This window comes from Gobio gobio, assembly GCF_949357685.1.
Source record: "Gobio gobio genome assembly, chromosome: 10".
Lineage (NCBI taxonomy): Eukaryota > Metazoa > Chordata > Actinopteri > Cypriniformes > Gobionidae > Gobio > Gobio gobio.
Window position 1 is genome coordinate 4,760,050 of NC_137116.1, and position 16,917 is coordinate 4,776,966.

General features: G+C 38.6%; 1 protein-coding gene across 2 annotated transcripts in view; it reads left to right on the forward strand.

Annotated features, from left to right (window-relative positions):
- The window catches only part of acsl2 (acyl-CoA synthetase long chain family member 2), a 66,441-nt gene continuing 49,524 nt past the window's right edge, over positions 1–16,917 (forward strand). The window contains exon 1 of one of the 2 annotated variants that reach the window (XM_079827746.1): positions 1–161. The gene's annotated coding sequence lies outside the window, so the exon portion shown is untranslated. The remainder of the gene's footprint in view (positions 162–16,917) is intronic. The other variant, XM_079827747.1, reaches the window with a different exon arrangement.

Genomic DNA, 16,917 nt, shown 5'->3' on the forward strand with positions numbered 1-16,917 from the left:
ATGAATACTTGGTGAAGTTTGAGGAGGTTTGGCCCGAGGGGGAGCGCGAGGGCGTGTTTGTGAGGGACTAAACACTGCTCTGGGGTCCGGGAGGGATTTATCACAGTCAGAGGAGAATAGAGAAACTTTTGGAGGACGGGTGACCCAGATTCCACACACAGGTAAGAGCCAGTTTCTTAAAACTTTCACAAACTTCGTGTAAATGCAGCGTGCAAATGCACAACAACGTCGTAGTTTTGGGGGGAACAAATAAGAATTTAGTTTGACGGAAGAAGTTGCCAAAATTCATCAATGGAAATCCAATTCATTCATTCATCACTCACTCGACCCGTTTATAATTCAACATTTGGTTTGTTTAGCAATGCATCAGTACTGTAATGTGAATTTAACGTTCAAACATCGTTTGTTGAGTGAGTGAAAGGATTTTATATGAAATAGTGTATAGTGTTTGGCGTCATCGCGTGACACGTGCACGTATTTTGTAAACAAGTAGAGGTGCGCGGTGATCATGTCTAAATTATTAATAAATACTTTTAAACACTTTAAAACTTAACAGATTTAAGTAGTAACACTTTAAGATATTGTTTATATGGTTTCCTTGCAATTCATGTCATGTGCTCGATTAAAGCCCCTTTTGAAAACACATGCACGCAAGGCTATGCGTCTATACTTTCAAATAAGATATTCTAAAACTTTCTGGTTGTCAAACTAGTGAACATTATTCTAATATCTCTGTGAACTTGAGGACAACTGATGTCACATCCACTAAAATCACCAAAAAGTACAATGGTACTACCATTAGCCCCAATTATTCTCACTTTCAAGATGTTAAGATCTATATTGAATCCTTATCTACCTCCAGTAACAAAAAGGCTACTAAAATTTTTAATGTATGCTCACTTTTTGGTGGTTTTGGATAATTTTATTTAATATGATTATTTTATGTTTTTTTGGGGTATGATTATATTTATGTGATCTGTTTACTTGCACTGTAAAAAAAAACGTAACAAAAAAATAGTTTTTGCACTTTATTTGAATTAAGATTTTTTTTAAAATTTGAACAATTTTTTTTTTTACAGTGTAGCCTACATATAAAACTAATAATATTTACTTTAAAATGACAAAGAATAATGTTAAATTGTTAGTATGGACATAAACCTTTAATGTAATGAGCTACATATTTAACTACCGATTATTTCTGTAATTTTACATTAATCTGGATGTAATTTTACGAAACAGAAAAAATACTGTAATACAGTAATTTCCCTGTATGAAATTAGAATTACTGTAATTTGATATAATGCTTAAAATAATGGTCAAGTTGTTAATTAACAGATATTGTTTGTAATTTGACATAAATGTGCATGTTATTTATGAAAACAGAAAAAAATACTGTATAAATAATACGCTAATTTTCCTGTAAATTTTTTTTTGAATTACTGTAATTTGTCAATAATGATATAATCCTTAAAATAACAGTCAAGTTGTTAATGTACAGATATTGTTTGCAATTTTACATAGTTTTAAACATAATTAAAAATAAATAAAAATATAATAATAAATAATAAAATAAAAAAATACTGTAAAAACTGTTATTTTCCGTAAAATTAGGATTTTTTATTTTATTTTACAGAGTGATATTTCCTAATTTTTTTAATTTTTTAAAAGTTTTTTTTTCTTTCTTTCTCTGAATTCACACGTGATGTAATGTTTGTCCGCCCATGAACACATGGCTCTTTCTTCAGGCTTATGGCTCTTCACTTTTGTATTCTGTAAGTCAGGGGTTTTCAAACTTTTTGTGTGTGTGGACCACTATTTGTAATCAAAAAATTTTGCGGACCACCTCATAACACACATAATAAAATATGTCTACACACAGTCCTACCTAAATTATTCCGCACCTCTAAATAGGCTTACTAGCACTAAAACTATAACTAGTCATCACATCAGTATATACAACAGGCTTGTTAAAAGAAAGTTTACTGCACACAACGGCTACATATTTAATTTATTTATTCTGGCTCATAGATGCATCCGACTCACTGTCAATCTCTTAATTTTTTGTAACTTCTGCCTCTGTCTCTTTTCTCTTCAAAGAACCTGTTGCTATCCACCGATCCATAACAGCACTGAACTTGAATGTCACGGCCGAGCGCCACTAGCCTATTTTAGTAATCGCACAATAACTTGACAATTAAATACAAATGTTATATCAATATAGGCCTACATATTCTTTTTATTTTTTATTTTTTTATGGGAATTTCCTGGTAAAATGAAGGTAAAAAAATATTATTTATTTTATTTTACTTTGCCTTTCCACGGACTACCTGCAGTACCCTCACGGACCACTAGTGGTCCGCGGACCACAGTTTGGGAATGACTGCTGTAAGTAAATGGTTTGTATAACAAATACCATGGTACTTTCATTGTTTTTGGGATATGTACCATGGTAGTCTTACCTTGGAGTGCCATGTAAATAATGGTACATGATTCTCAAAGTACCATGTTTTACAATCAATATAGCCTATAGTGACATTTCTGTGAGATAGACTTCATTGTTAGATGGCTATACTTTGAATAAACACATTTCTATTTTTGAGTATTGATTTAGTGCTCTTAATGTTGTGTTGGGTCATGTGGGTGTGATTTTTTTTTTTTTTTGTGATCAATATTATATTGAGCAAGGGTGTGCTTGCTGTTTGTCAAGGAAAAAAACTGTAAAATGCTTCCAGCAAAATAGTGCATTTGAAATGCTCCGCTTTAGAACAAGAGCCAGTTTTGCCTGCTAAGCAGAAGACTGGCGAATCCCTGTAGATGTTGTGCATGTGTGTGGCATGTCTAGTCATGCTGAATAAGTTTGTCCTGGTGTAACACAATCGAGAATTCATTGGTTTGTTTTGCAGTACGGTTGGTTTTGGTATGGAAACATGCTTTAAAATGACTCATAGCCACAAACTGTTGGATGAGACACATTGTGATCTGTCTCTTCAGGAGACATTTCCGATTATTCCCCATAGCAGCAATATTGTGTAAAAACATACTACACCTACTTCCACTATACGGGTTGACACAGTTACATTTCAGACATGAGGATACATCACTGCTTTTCCCCATTTCTCTTCCGCTCCCAGACAGTTAATTTGTCCGCTGTGATGCAACTCCCTCCCCATTCCCTCTTCCCTCTCCTCTCCAAACCTTTTCAGTGTGATTCTGTGTTCTTCATGCTTCATTTGGGAATCACAGCCAGAGAACACCCGGGCCATTCTCTCATTCACCCCCTCCCTCATTCATTAACCATTGGGCAGGCGCTCGGATCTCCTGCGCTCTCTCATTCCCTGCCTCCTCATCATATTCCCTTTCAAATCCTCAGGAATGCCACTTCCAGAACCCACTCATCGCTCATCATATCCTGTGAACCTGCCATTTCACATCCCTCATTTCATTCACTGCCAGAGGTGCATGTTTTTGTCCAAAGGTTGCTCATTTGTAGCGCAGGAATCTTAATTGAGGTGTTTTCAGTCCAGTGTTGTTATTGTAAACGGAAACCATTAAAACCATGCATTTGAGTCACAAGCCAAATTCTTACTTTAATGTCATTGCATGTCAATGAGAAACAATTGATATCCCATTAAAGTTTTCTTTCCATTGCTCTTTCAGTTCTTGCCGTTCTCCATTCTCCAAAAGCCACCATCACTTTCACTCTCTCACACATTCCTTCTGTTTACTGGTGAGGTTTTACCTTACACACTTGGGAACGGATGTTCGTCCTGGATGCTGAATGTCTTTAGTCTAACAATGTGCCTGTTGTTCCTGAGCTGAGGTTTTGTTGACACTGTAAGAGTTTCAGCCATATTATGTGTGCGATTATGGCAGTTCGGTGGTCACAAAATCAACCTTAACATTTGTTCCATACATACTAAGGAGCTCAACCCAGGTGTATACTATTGAATTAAAGGTATAGTTTGCCCAAAAATGAAAATTCTGTCATTAATTCCTCACCCTCATGTTGTTCCAAACCTATAAGACCTTCGTTCATCTTCAGAACACAAATGAAGATATTTTTGATGAAATCCGAGAACTCTCTGACCCCTCCATAGACAGCAATTTAATTAACACTATCAAGGCCCAGAAACCCATTATTAAAATAGTCCATGTGACTCCAGTGGTTCAACCTTATTTTTATAAAGCAATGATGAGAATTACTTTTTGTGTGCAAAAAAAACTAACAAAACTTTATTCAACAATTTCTTCTCATCTGCATCAGGCCACATCCTCTTTCAAAAAAGAAGAATTGGAGCATGTGTGCATGCGGTGACTAAGGCTGAATCCGAAATCGCCCCCTAAACCCTCATCACTATTGCCTACGTTAGTCCACTAATACAATGACTTGAAGGAGTGAACGAAAACATGTGAGCGAATTCGTACATTGTGTACATCGGCTGCACACTCGTTATTGTGGTGCAATGTGGGATAGAATGAGTGCACTCATTATAACGTCCACTATGGTTTCGGACACCACTACAAATCGCTGTCCCCTCAAATAGTGCCCTATTTAAGGGTATAGCGGGTGATTTCGGATTCAGCCTAGGGCTGCGTTCCACTCCACTTTTAGACACCCACTTGCGAACTTCCCTTCGGGGAATCCCTGCCGCCGTTTCTAAAGTGTGTTCCACTTTGTGAAGTGGATGAGGGAAGTTTATATGGACAAACCCTAACCCTACCCTTGTCAACTACATATGTAATTTAAATTAATTTGAAAAACATTAAAAAAAACACACATAAAGGGCTTGACATTAACACCCGCCAAATGCGGATATTTAAGATGTGGTGGGTAAGGCAGCCACTCCCTTTAGCCACTTTGGCGGGTTGAATATAATTTCAGCCTACAGCCAAATGAGATGCCAAGACCGTCGTATCACAAAATTACAATTCTTTATCGACTAACTTGCAGTTAGTGAAGGCGGGATAGGAATTGCGCTGAATGACACACAACAGAAGCGCTCTGTTGTGTGTCACTTACAGTTTTGCCTGGTGGGTAAAATTAATGAAAACTATCTGACAAACTTACGCTGCAGGAGGAAATCGAGCCATATCTACAAACTAGAAAATAATAGAAAATTGGGGTTGGCCTCTTTTAACTCCCAGCCACCCAGAACACCCTAGCAACTTTATGGCATAATTCAAAGCTAATTTTTGCCTAAATATTTCTGAAGACAAAAGATAATAAATCTATTGTATTTTGTGAACTGGACAAGATATCTCATTGCGATCTCCGTTCGTCAGCATCTTGTTCCATTTCAACATATCAACATATAATTAATAAAGGGATAGTTAAAACTTTAAATTCTGTCATTAATTCCTCACCCCCATGTCGTTCCAAACCCGTAAGACCTTCGTTCATATTCAGAACACAAATGAAGATATTTTTGATGAATTCCGAGAGCTCTCTGACCCTCCATAGACAGCAACACAATGACCATGTTCAAGGCCCAGAAAGGTAGTAAAGACATTGTTAAAATAGTCCATGTGACCCCAGTGGTTCAACCTTAATTTTATGAAGTGACGAGAATACTTTTTGTGCGCCAAAAACAAACAAAAACATCAATTACTTATTGTCTGTGTCAGTCTATAAATAAATACAGTGCAATGCTTCCGAGCTCTACGGAAGAACGGCGACTTACCATTGGCTGACGCATGCATAACTTTGGAAAACCACTAGCCACAGTGGCTGGTGAGCAAAACAGTTAATATCAAGCCCTGCCTATATACATATAGTATGCTGAATTAAACAATTTCGTAAGGGAGAAAAAAATATAATAAATCAACTCCATAGCAGTGTTAATTTCGTTGACGAATAATTTTCGTCATAATTTTCGTCAACAACCTTTTTTCACGGACGAAAACGAGATGATAACTAAATAAAAACAAGTGTTGGATGACAAAAACTATAACGAAAATCAACTGTCATTTTCGTCAACAAATAAAAACGAGACGAAAATGTTAGGAAGGGACGATTAGGGAAGAGATCCAGTCAGAACTGATATCCTGTGTAACAGATGCGCACATTTGATTTGAACTGATCTAACCGCTGGAGAACATGGCGCTGTTGCGTGCTCTACACTACAGACTCACTCACGCATCCCCAATCCAGCGCTCCAGAGCGGCTCACAATCAATGAATAACACACATTTATGCCAGGCAATTGTTTATGAACTAATGCTGATGAATAATGACAATGTTTACTTCACGATGTTTATATAGTAATATGTTTTAGACGGTTGTAACAATGCATATTTTATCTCCTCTTCTGAAATTGAATGAGCTCCTGCCACTGCAATAGTAAGGCGAGATTTCAAAATAAGAGTCCCGGTGTATTTCCAGCTGGTTTATAATTAAAAGTCACGCATTATATATTTGTTTTTTTCGTACTCAATAAACTGTATTTAATTTCATTCCCATTTAATTTTTAGTCAGGAGGAAAGACCAGTATTTGACACATATTAAATAAAGTATCAGGGTTATAATAGTTAACTAAAACCATTAAAAAAAATCTTTGTTACTTGAAATTAAATAAATGTTGACTGAAATTAAAAAAATAAATAAACAAACTTATTTGAAGCTTTAGCTTAACATGATATACTAACTAAAACAGAAATACAAAGTTATAAAAACTATATAGATGTTTTTAAAAACAAACAAGTGAATTGAGCTCTTTCGTGTATTTTTAATGTCAAAAACAAAATGATGTCAAAATGTCAGTTCAAGTGAAAGTCGGTTATGTAATACTTAAATGCTTAATGTATTACAATTTAACTAAACTCATTAGATTTTAGGTATTTATCTTATGCTATTTAGTCGACTAAAACTAGACTAAAACTAAAAACAATTCAGGTGACTAAAATATGACTAAAACTAAATGGCATTTTAGTCAAAAGACTATGACTAAAACTAAATCAAAATATGCTGTCAAAATTAACACTGCTCCATAGTGGATTCCAAGTGATCAAAGGCTTAGGACGTTCCAATTCAGCCCATTGCAAAGGTTCCGCCAGTAGTGGGCACTCATGCAACGTAAGCAATGGCGCACATCCGAGTGAACGAGGCGGAGGGAAGTTAGAGAGTGAAGGGCATAATAAAAACAAACTGGAACACAGCCTAGGATCGAGACGTGGGGTGATGCCATCATCGTTTCACAAAATATACGGATTGGCTGTACACACAAAATGCAAGGGTGACGTTTTCAGATTTATCCACTCTGGGACCCAGACCCTGGGGCCGGATCCATCTGGACGAAACGGGATACGATACAAAATGTTTACATGTACAGCTAAACGTGTCTCAGTGTGTTTGAGGCCTCAGACTCTTACGCTGTTGGCGTAGTGTGAACAAGTGTAACGCTTCTGAGTTCTATGCCAGAACGGCGGCTCATCATTGGCTAGCTCCTGCGTCAGCATCACATGCATGCATCAGCCAATGGTAAGTCGCCGTTCTTCTGTAGAGCTCGGAAGCGTTGCACTGTATTTATTTATAGACTGACACAGACAAGAAGTAGTTGTTGAATAATGTTGTTATTTTTGTTTGTTTTTGGCGCACAAAAAGTATTCTCGTCGCTTCATAACATTTAAGGTTGAACCACTGGAGTCACATGGAGTATTTTAACAATGTCTTTCCTACCTTTCTGGGCCTTGAAAGTGGTCATTGTGTTGCTGTCTATGGAGGGTCAGAGAGCTCTCGGATTTCAACAAAAATATCTTCATTTGTGTTCTGAATATGAACGAAGGTCTTATGGGTTTGGAACGACATGAGGGTGAGTAATTAATGACAGAATTTAAATTTTTGGGTGAACTATCCCTTTAATAATTATCTGTTGGTATGTTGAAATGAAACAAGATGCTGACGAATGGAGATCGCAATGAGATATCTTGTCTAGTTCACAAAATACAATAGATTTATTATCTTTTGTCTTCAGAAATATTTAGGCAAAAATTAGCTATGAATTATGCCATAAAGTTGCTAAGGTGTTCTGGGTGGCTGCGAGTTAAAAGAGGCCAACCCCAATTTTCTATTATTTTCTAGTTTGTAGATATGGCTCGATTTCCTCCTTCAGCGTAAGTTTGTCAGATAGTTTTCATTCATTTTACCCACCAGGCAAAACTGTAAGTCTGATGGCTTAGAAAACTAACATGACACCTCTCAGCACATGATATGAGGTATCATTCATTTCAGCAGCACAAAGTGTGCTCAAGGCGTTTCTTTATTCATCTAAGTGGCTTCTCCCGTCACAACATTTCCACAACATTGTGCTGTAAAATGACCCTTGATGAAAGACCCAAGTACACTAACATCCCATTGCCTGAGGTTTCTTCTCTGAACTACAACCTATAATGTTTTATGACACTTTTTAATGGGTACCATTTTACGACTTAAGGCTAAAATGCGTTTTTTTAAAGTGTTCCGCACAGGAAACAACACCATCCTGCCATCACAACCGCAAAACATTTGCTTCCTGTCCCGCAACAACACTAATAATGGTCTTAAGGGACCTTAGTCAGGGTAGCACTGAACAAAAACTCAGGTGTTTTGAGTGGCGAGTGGATTCGGATTTCTGCACTCTCGCAAATCTGCTCATTACACAAAGTGCACACATTATGTAAATAAAGCCCCGTTTCCACTGAAATTACCCAGAACAATTTGTCCCAGGTACTCTTTACCCCTAGACCCAATGCTTTCTGCATATCCATCGAGGTCTAAAGTACAGTGAAGATTAGTCTGTTGATGTAGGACTGCGCATGACTTTCCAGTTCCCACTGGATTTCGTCCTCCGCATATAAGCTTAATAAAGCCTGAAGCTCGTCGTCGGTCCATCGGTTATATATTTTAAGCTCCATTGTTGATTCAAATAGCACACAACTCTTATTGCAACAGACTTCTAAAAATTGAAATAAAATGCTTGGAGTCAACCAATCAACATGCGGCATGAACTCAACCAATCAGCATGTTCAGCGTCCAAGTCCCACCCCCAAAAGTTCCTAAACTTTGAAAAAGTACTACCTCGCCAGCAGGGACTTTTTGAGGGGAAAATTTTTACCCGGAACTTCATTTAGACCCCTGTTCCTGCAGTTGAAACACAGAGTACCATTTATGCAACCAAGGCCAAATTATGAGAAAAAGAAAACTATGAATTAATTGCTTAGCTGGGTCTTCAGGCTATGCAGTCGGTTAGTTTATCTCACCTCCCGATCTGAGTCATTCCTTGTCACATTACATCCCCCTATGCAGTCGGTACCGGATACAGAAATTATTAGTTCACCCCTTGAGTATTCAGGTTCGAGTTGTTCGTTCATCATGTGACAGACCCATAGGCTATAAGGCTATGCAGTCTGTACCAGATACAGAAATGATTAGTTCACCTGTCGAGTCTTCGGTTTTAGTCGTTCGATCTTTTGTCACGTAACTGTATGTTATTATTATAAGTAGGTATCTTTGCTTTATCAAAGTGATTTTCCCTATCATACAAATAAAGTTTAAAGCATTAACCAACTCTTTGCCACATTCAGTGTTATGGAAAAGAACCGTCATGACAGAAATTCACAAATGTATAAATTGTAAGAAATAAAAAAGCTACAATTTGAGACCAGAACGCATCACATAACTGTAAGAGTTAAAAAAACTGGCTACACACTTGTTTGGGACTACACACTTGTTTGGGAATTATTAACTAATTTCTGTATCCTATAAGGCTGTCATGTCACATGACAAAATAACGAACGACTCCAAGTCAGACACGAAGACTCGGGAGGTGAACTAATCATTTCTCTTTCAGATATAGACTGCATAGCCTCTATCTAATCATTTTTGCTTCCTGTACAGAGCCTATAGGCTGAAAACATTGTGTTCAGTACGGTATCAAGGTTATTCATCACATCTCATTCCCGCAACCCATGTTTTCTGGAACTTTTTGTCCCAAGCAGGGGCATGCAAACATTTTGACCGCATGAACAGCTGACTTTTCTCAGCTTAAAGAACTATGATACTTGCACAAAGGCCATGTTCACACTCCAGCTGAACTAAGTTGTCACTTCACTAGGGTTGCAAAGTTTCCAGATTTTCTAGACATTTTTGGAAGCTTTCCAGGATTTTTTGGAAATTTTCAGAAAGTTTCTGGAAATATACCGGAAATTCCCAGCCCATTTGCAACCCTACACTCCTACAAAAACCCTACAAAAAATAACATGCCTAAAGATGCCTATAAGTGGACATGGCAACACTGCAAGAACGCTCTTGGCGAAGCAGCTATGAGCATTTAAAAGTGAAGTGAAGTGAAGTGACGTGTGGCTAAGTATGGTGACCCATACTTGGAATTTGTGCTCTGCATTTAACCCATCCCAAGTGCACACACACCGTGAACACACAGCCATATTGCAGCGGCGCCCGGGGACAAGTTGGGGGTTCGGTGCCTTGCTCAAGGGTCTCACCTCAGTTGTGGTATTGAGGGTGGAAGACAGCGCTGGTTCTTCACTTCCCCCACCAATTCCTGCCGGACCTGAGACTCAATCTAGTGCTGGGCGGTATGACCAAAAATGTACATCACAGTATTTTTTCTAAATTATATCGGTTTCACGGTATTTGACGGTATTTTTTTTCCCCTATGCATGACTGGGTGTTAACCACATTTTCTACTGATTGAGAGAGTACAAAACTACTGATTGTAGAAAAACAATTAATACAGGTTTGCAAAACCCCACAAAATGATGCTATGGAGAGACAACCGATAAAACACAGACCTGCAACACACTCATTACAGGCACATGAATATTAAAATATGACCACGGAGAGAAAAGAAACAGAGTTGAGGGCACCTTAAGCATTTTAAAAATCTAACCCTATATAACAACAAACTGACAAAACAAGGGAGAAACACGGATATTTGCAATACATTTAAGAGTACTCTCTGAACAAATGACACACTCAGTTTAACACAGAAAGAATAAAGCAATTACTTTTTTGCCCATTCTTCTTTGAATTGTCAGTTTATTTATTAACTTACATCATTCATTGTCTTTTGTATAGCAGAATAATCCATTGTGTCATCGCGGTCGTGATCAGATGTATGGTTGTATCAGTGTAATCAATGCACATTTCATTTGAAGAAGACGTGATGAAATTTGCGCTCATACACGCTTCTGGTACTTGTTCAGAGCACTAGAGTATATGAAATATGTTCATAAAAAACTTAAACACGCTCGCTCCGGTCTATATATGTGTTATGATCCTTGTGGAGAACGCTGTTAATCTAATCATGGCGCTCCACGCAGATACTGCTCTCTCTCGCGTGCCGCGTGTAGTTTGAATTCTCCGCTATAATCAAGGGCTGAATCCGAAATCGCCCCCTATAACCTCAAAAAGGCCATTATTTGGAGGGGACAGCGCTTTGTAGTGGTGTCCGAAACCATGGTGGACGTTATTGAGTGCACTCATTCTATCCCACATCGCACCGCAATAACGAGTGTACAGCCGATGTATTCACAACTGTTGTCCGACTTCACACACTCGTTTTCATTCACTCCTTCAAATAAAGTGATAACGTAGGGAATAGTGAATGAGGGTATAGGGGACGATTTCGGATTCAGCCATAGGCTGTAATGCGATCTCAGCTGTGCTCTGACTGCTCTCACCAGTGTGCAACAGTGAAATGGGTCCCCTCTCAAACAATGACCCTAGTTACAAGTCCGACTCTCTAACCATTAGGCCACGACTGCCCCACAGCAGAGCGAGATGTGAGTGCAGCGGTCAAACATATCCATCAAGCGCATGTTTACATTGAAAAACAATGAATAAGTAGCTCAGCGAAATGCAGCTGTCATCACAGCTGTGAGACATTGCTATGGTTACTTGCTACTATAACCCCTCCGTTTCTGCTCCCACCACTCCGAGTGGGATTCGAATTGCAGTTTCCGGCTCTAGCGTCAGTTTTTAGTTCGACTCTTGAGTGAGGTTTACTCGCACAGCTCTTACCAGCTGGCGTCCGTTACACTCACCCCCTAAACCCCACTCCCATCCGGGTCACGGCACCAATGTGTAACCCCTCCGGTTCTACTCACACCAGTCCGAGTGGAATTCGAATCTGCATTTCCGGCATGGGAGGCGGGAGCTCTAACAAGGACGCTAAAGACCGTATTCAGTTGCTTGTGCCTCTTGAGATCAGGGGAGTGAGGTTTACACACACAACTCTCACTAGCTGGTGTCCGTTACACCACTGTGACAATCAACTGCTGATCTCTATGAATTCATCATTGCAATCAACACCATTTTGGAAGATGCTTGTGTTTTGTGCGCAAATGGAATGATTCACTCTCACATTTAAAAGCAGGTTTCACTCCTGTGCACCAAAGTTATCACTAATGAAAAGCATGAAAATTAAAACATTTTTGTTTTTGTGTGTAGGTATTCCAGGCACGGTCACAGTTAGATGCATATTATGTGATTTTCTCTAGATTAGAAGCAGGAATTTCTATTTATTATTTTTTCCACCCCAATGAAGGGGTCTTACCTGGCCACCGGCGAAAAAAAGGTCTAACTACGCCCCTGGTTCAAAGAATTTTTGTTTTTAAAGATATATTTTCAATATTCTTTCAGCTGAATGATTGAAATAAGGGTTCACTGCAGAATATTACATTTTGATCTCCTCACAGCCTCATTTTCAAATTAAATATGCTTTTAAACTCTCCAGAGTGCCTTGCCCCATAGACTTCCATTGAAAGTACATCACTGTATGTGTGAGTTGTTGTTTTTTTTTACACAAACTGGGGGACGAGTCGAAATAATATTTGTTCTAACATTGCTTTAATTGCATCTTATTTAAAATGCCACATTTGTCTCCCCATCTCTGCTCTTTGTGAGTTTTTGATATCTACCATGCGGATGTCTGAGAGCTTGAGGTTTCTTCAGGTTGTAAATCTGTAGGCCTTTCTTTTGAATTGGGCTTTAGTTCATTTAGCACCAGTTTGAGTAATAGCCTCTGTCGCTCTCTCCCCTCTTTGTTCTGTTTAAGTTCCCAAGTGAGTGCCAGAAACACACAATAGTGCCTGTCTACCTCTGACAATGGCCCTTATGGATGAGGGAGGGAGGGAGAGAAAGAGAGTGGTCTGTCCTCATCTGTGACGCGTAATTATTTTCAGATGTCATCTCTGCAAAATCCATTTATCCCCGGCTTTTGTGGACCTGTGACAGAGAGAGGGATGTGCAGAGATGGTCATATGAAAAGGGATGTCGCTGTTTGCAGTTGCATTGCTTTAACCCTCACCTCTAAAGTGACCACATGTAGGGTTTACAAAGTCCCTTGGAAGTGCTTTTTTTTTTTTTTTTTGCATGGTTGCATGGTCTCTTAAATAAGTTTGCATGTTAATAATCCAATTAATCTCATGTTTAACATGAAAATCTTCAATACTTAAATAAGCCATGCATTACATTGATCAGAAGTAACTTTAAAGTCATTTCAAATAAATTTTAAATGCATGCTGTTATTTTAACTTGCCTGAAAAAAATGCATCACGGTTTCCACAAAAAATATTAAGCAGCACAAGCGTTTCTAGAGCAGCAAATCAGCATATTAGAATGATTTCTGAAGGATCACGTGACGCTGAAATATACTAATTAATAAAAATGACATTTTAAAATGTAAAAATGGCAGTTATTTTAATTGTAATACTAATATCACACATTATTACTGTATATTTGATAAAATAAAACATCAAAAGAAATCATTACTACTTTACAATGTTTCATTAGTTAACTACTTTAGAATGAACTTCGAATTAACAAATCATCTACAGCATTTATTAATCTTAGTTAATGTCTACTAATACATAATTCAAATCAAAAGTTGTATTTGTTAACATTAGTTCATGCACTGTGAACTAAGTAACATGAACAAACAATGAATGACTGTATTTTTCTGTAACAGTTTAATAAATACTGTAAAAAATTTATTGCTCATGGTTAGTTCATGTTAGTTAATACATGAACTAATGTTAACAAATGAGATCTTATTGTAAAGTGTTACCAAAAAAAAGATTTACGATTTTTCTTTTTCTGAGCATGCATGCCATTTAGAATTCAGTATATTCCATACTGTTTGAAATGGATTAGTCATTTAAATTATTTTAAAGAGAACTTTCATAATTAAAATTGTATAAATTAAATATTTAAATGTTTAATATTGTTACCGATTACAATTTTACAATTACGATTACATTTTTTGGATTTTTGTTGTAAAATAGCTGATATACATGCATATCTGACTGCACATGAATTCAATATTAAAGTGCCAAATGCACTTACTCTTTGAATATGACATAGGATATTTAAGATAATAAAATATATGCCACTTATATACAGTGGGATATTTATATACATTTGATACACTGCCGATTCTGCAGGTTTTCCCACTTACAAAGCATGTAGAAGTCTGTAATTTTTTTTATCGCAGGTACTCTTCAACTGTGAGTGACGGAATCTAAAACAAAAATCCAGAAAATCACATTGTATGATTTTTAAGTAATTCATTTGCATTTTATTGCATGACATAAGTATTTGATATATCAAAAAAGCAGAACTTAATATTTGGTACAGAAACCTTTGTTTGCAATTACAGAGATCATACATTTCCTGTAGTTCTTGACCAGGTTTGCACACACTGCAGCAGGGATTTTGGCCCACTCCTCCATACAGACCTTCTCCAGATCCTTCAGGTTTCTGGGCTGTCGCTGGGCAATACGGACTTTCAGCTCCCTCCAAAGATTTTCTATTGGGTTCAGGTCTCGAGACTGGCTAGGCCACTCCAGGACCTTGAGATGGTTCTTACGGAACCAACCCTGTGTGTTTGGGGTCGTTGTCATGCTGGAAGATCCAGCCACGACCCATCTTCAATGCTCTTACTGAGGGAAGGAGGTTGTTGGCCAAGATCTCGCGATACATGGCCCCATCCATCCTCCCCTCAATACGGTGCAGTCGCCCTGTCCCCTTTGCAGAAAAGCATCCCCAAAGAATTATGTTTCCACCTCCATGCTTCACGGTTGGGATGGTTTTCTTGGGGTTGTACTCGTCCTTCTTCTTCCTCCAAACACGGCGAGTGGAGTTTAGACCAAAAAGCTCTATTTTTGTCTCATCAGACCACATGACCTTCTCCCATTCCTCCTCTGGATCATCCAAATGGTCATTGGCAAACTTCAGACGGACCTGGACATGCGCTGGCTTGAGCAGGGGGACCTTGTGTGCGCTGCAGGATTTTAATCCATGACAGTGTAGTGTGTTACTAATGGTTTTCTTTGAGACTGTGGTCCCAGCTCTCTTCAGGTCATTGACCAGGTCCTGCCGTGTAGTTCTGGGCTGATCCCTCACCTTCCTCATGATCATTGATGCCCCACTAGGTGAGATCTTGCATGGTGCCCCAGACCGAGGGAGCTTGACCGTCATCTTGATCTTCTTCAATTTTCTAATAATTGCGCCAATTATTACAGTTGCAGTTGTTGCCTGCAAATTATGCCTGCAATTTTATCCCTGATGTCCTTACACCGCTCTCTGGTATTGGCCATTGTGGAGAGGTTGGAGTCTGTTTGATTAAGTGTGTGGACAGGTGTCTTTTATACAGGTAACGAGTTCAAACAGGTGCAGTTAATACAGGTAATGATTGGAGAACAGGAGGGCCTCTTAAAGAAAAACTAACAGGTCTGTGAGAGCCGGAATTCTTGGTAGGTGATCAAATACTTATGTCATGCAATAAAATGCTAATTAATTCAAAATAATACAATGTGATTTTCTGGATTTTTGTACTTATGAGTACCTATGATAAAAATTACATGCTATGTAAGTGGCCAAACCTGCAAAATCGGCAGTGTATCAAATACTTGTTCTCCCCACTGTATATACTGTAAACACTTTATTAGTAATGGCTATGCAGTAAAATGAGTTTATAAAATATCCAAAGATATTGGAGTTTTTGTGGTTTGGACATTCTCGGTTTTGAATGAATTTTGAGTCCATATTATGATACTAACTATTATTGTAAATAATAGTAATATTGATACATATTTTGTCTCATTAGTCGTTGTGTTGTGTGTGTGTGTGTATAAACTCTAGTATTAAGTATTCCGGAGGCAAGCATCATGGCACTTGCTGTGGTGGCATTTAAGGAGAGAAAGGAAGGGAGGGAGGGAGGGTGTGTGTGTGTGTGTGTGTGGGGGGGGGGGGTGTTTTCCCTCTCACTGTGGGAATACCAATGCAGGGTGAGGGCTGATGACATCACCCTTTATCCTCCTGTTCTTTAATGGGGGGAGGAAGTGGGTGAGAGGTTAGAGAAGAGAGGGGGGTGAGATGAGTGAGTTTATTTGGGCGAGAGAGAGAGTGTGTGTGAGAGAGAGAGAGCGCATTCTGTGAGACTGAATAAAGTCCCAGGAAATGACCGTGTTTGGATCGTCTCATGTGATCGTTACAGATCGTCTCATTGGCAAACGCGATCACACTCATTCACACTCGGGCCTCCCAGTCACCCCATCTCACCACCAAATCAGTGCCGACGATACCCGCTTCACCAGTGTCATGTTCTGCTGCTGGACAACATTAAAATTCATTTGCAACCTGTCAGTGAGAAAACGCACCTCTTATCGCCCATGCAGCTCTCATCACCTCCACCTGTCCTTCTGTGTGTCCTGCAACGCATTCACACCTGCTTGTGTTTGTGTTTTGGCTGCCTGCTAGAAAATGGCCGAAAGTTACCCCGAGCGCCTGTTGTTTGTCGGCCAATCATCACTACTTCCTCCTGGCATTCAAATGGGGCCCAAAACATTTGTTGGCTTCTCTCAGGGCTGAGTGGCTTTCATTCAGGTTTTGTTCTCAGGCCTCTTTACAAGAAATCAATAT